Below are 2,920 nucleotides of genomic sequence, written 5' to 3'. Positions count from 1 at the left end.
CAATTGTTGATGCCAATCTTATTTGTTTTCTTTCTGGTGAGTAGTATGCCCTTGGTGTTGAGGTACTATCAGTTGTCGAGGTTCTGTCGAAGTGTTGTTCTTCGGTTTCCCCTTCATCATTTCTTTCTCTTGGTGTTGAGGTACTATGTTATCTCTTTAGGTCAGCTCGTCCCTAATGCAGTTCGGACCTTGGTCAAGTTGATTTGTTTATGTCACTAACGCAATTTCCCTTCCGTGGCGGCTATAAGGTGCTCGATGAGTTTCCCAATAAAGTTAAGGACTGGAAGAGCATGTATTTCTTCCTCTCTAAGAGCGTGGCTGGGGCATGAGAACCGTTTGGCATAGTGATTGCCGGAGTTTCAGTGAGGGGTTTAGTGAAGAGTTGCACGTTGTGGTTTAGAAATTTGTCCGCCAAAAGGTTAAAGTAGAAACCATTCTAACCAAGCCCATGCTTATACATGTCAGCCTGAGTCACATAGGTAGATCAGTCTCTGAGATTTTGTTTTTGGTACTACTGCTTTTTAGCTCGAATAACCTTTCTTCCTCCTTTTTCAGACATGGCGAGCATGGAATCAATGTTGGCAGCTTCAAAGAAGAAGGCTTCAAGGAAGAAGCGAAGGGCAGATCATCGTTCATTGATGGAGGGGACCTTGGCCAATGCCAAGGTGAGGTCGCCATCTTTTGCTCCTCCTGCCGTCAACCTCGAGGGAGGTAGCGAACCAATGAGTACCGATCAGTACTCTACAGGTCCCACTACCTTTCGACCTCAAGTCAGCTAAGAGGAACGTGAGGCCGGCCCGTACACACCTCGGATATTCCTTGCTTCATTCCTAATGTCGATGTCTCCATACTTGATCGTGCGAATGATCCCTATGTAGCTCTTAGGATGGCCAGGGGCATGCTACTTCCTAAGGATGTGCGGTTTTACCGCGGCCTGGACCCAGTCGATGCTGGAGCTTGGTTAACTCGTTGCATTGTTCAGGTATGCTTTCTTTCGAGATTTCTGTCTTTTAGTTTCAATGATTCTCGTCCTGACCATATTTTTCTTTCTTTTGGTAGGCGAACACCATAAGCCAGGTCCTACTGGATCAGGTTTCTACGGGCCAGAAGGAGGGGCGCGAGCTGCAGGCTAACGTCACCACGCTGCAATCAAACATTGACGTGCTACAACCCAGATGCGTGGGATCCAACTCAATGTAGAGGAAGACCACCAACGTTTCATTGGGCTGAGTGAGAAAATGCAACATGAGTTGACCGAGGCTCGAGAGATTATCATTGCCCAAGAACGCCAAATGCCTTAGCGGTTTTTGAATACATGTAATTCGGCCATTGGCCTTTTGCTTAATAGAACATAGTTTCTCATATCTGATACTTGCCTTTCTGAATGGAGCTTCATTTTATTTTTTTCCTACAGTGCAAGTCGGTCGGACTGTTGAAAGGTCGGCCCAAATGCCTTAGCAGTTTTAGCAAGTTCATGGATGTAGCTCAGAACTCTTCTTCTACGCTTTCCTTTAGCCAAGCTGTTGAGAGGTCGGCCTGAATGCCTTTATAAATTTTCATTAGTTTGTGATTGTGGCTTAGAACTTTTTCTTTTAGATGTAGTATTTTCTCAAGTTGTCTATGTTCCATGCAAGGGGGTACAACCTTCCCCTCCAAAGTTTCGAGCTCGTATGCCACTTATCACTTTTGAGACCCTATAAGGGCCTTCCCAGTCCGGGCCTAGCTTTCCTACACCGGGCTCAGGTACCATAACTTTTCTAAGTACTGAGCCACTCGTCGTTGGCATGCTGTGGTCCAAATGTAGGCCAGGTCTCCGACTTCTTCTACTAGGTCGAGGTTGGTCTGAAGATATTCCTCATTAGCTTCCTCGTCGAATATCTCGATCCTTAAGGTTGACACTTCTATCTCTGTCAGTATCACAACTTCGGTCCTATATGTCAAGTTAAAGGGTGTTTCACCTATTGTCGTCTTGATGGTTGTTCAGTAAGCTCATAACACATTGGGCAGTTCGTCCACCCACAAACCTTTAGCTCTGGAAGCTTTAAGGTCGTGGAGGATTGCCTTGTTAGTTACCTAAGCTTGATTGTTAGCCTAGGGATGGGCGACTGATGTGAAGTTCTGCCTTATACACATTTCTACACACCATTTCTGAAACTTAGTGTCTTCGAACTGTTTGCCATTGTCTGAGATCAGGACCTTGTGTAATCCAAATCTACACATGATGCATTTTCAAAAGAAATTTTGCACATTCCAAGCTGTGATCATGACTAGTGGCTCGACCTCTACCCATTTCATGAAGTAGTCAACTGCCACCACTAAGAACCTCCTTTGTCTAGTTGCTAGTGGTAAAGGGCCCAGTATATCTATCCCCCATTGTGCAAATGGCCAGGGGCTGGTGAGGTACTTCAGGTCGGCCATTGGTTGGTGCAAGATGCTGGCATGTCGCTAGCACTTGTCATATCTTTGTACTAGTTCGATCGCATCTGCTTTCATCGTGTGCTAGTACCCCTGCCGTAAAGCCTTTTGAGCGAGGGCTCTGTCCCGCAAGTTTCCTCCACAAAGACCTTCGTGAATTTCACATAGTACCTGGTCTGCTTTAGCTCGACATAAGCAACACAGGTATAGTAATGTAAAAGATCTCCTGTATAGCTACTCGCCCATGATCACATAGCGAGTTGCCTGTCGTTCTATTCATCGAGTTGCATTACGTTCCTTTAGCAATATTCCTTGGTGTATGTAGTCGACAAGTGGGTCTATCCATCTCGGCTCTGCTATCGTTAGTTGGACAACCTCTTTTACTGCCCTTTCTATGGACGGGCGAGGTAAGTCTTCTATGTAGATTGTTCTGATCATCGAGTCGATTGTGTTGGCCAACCTAGAGAGTGTCGATCTCGGTGTTTTCTGATCTCAAAATTTGTTT

The 2,920-nt window shown here is 45.6% G+C and overlaps 1 long non-coding RNA gene across 1 annotated transcript; it reads left to right on the top strand.

The window, feature by feature from the left end:
- Positions 1–555: 555 nt before the first annotated feature.
- LOC148879530 (uncharacterized) lies at positions 556–1,413 on the top strand. The gene is made up of 2 exons (XR_016104268.1): positions 556–982; positions 1,060–1,413. It is a non-coding gene; the product is annotated as an uncharacterized LOC148879530 (long non-coding RNA).
- Positions 1,414–2,920: the final 1,507 nt, after the last annotated feature.

This window comes from Nelumbo lutea, chromosome 1 (assembly GCF_056320005.1).
Source record: "Nelumbo lutea isolate HS-2025 chromosome 1, American lotus-T2T, whole genome shotgun sequence".
Lineage (NCBI taxonomy): Eukaryota > Viridiplantae > Streptophyta > Magnoliopsida > Proteales > Nelumbonaceae > Nelumbo > Nelumbo lutea.
This window is presented reverse-complemented; position numbering and strand designations above follow the sequence as displayed.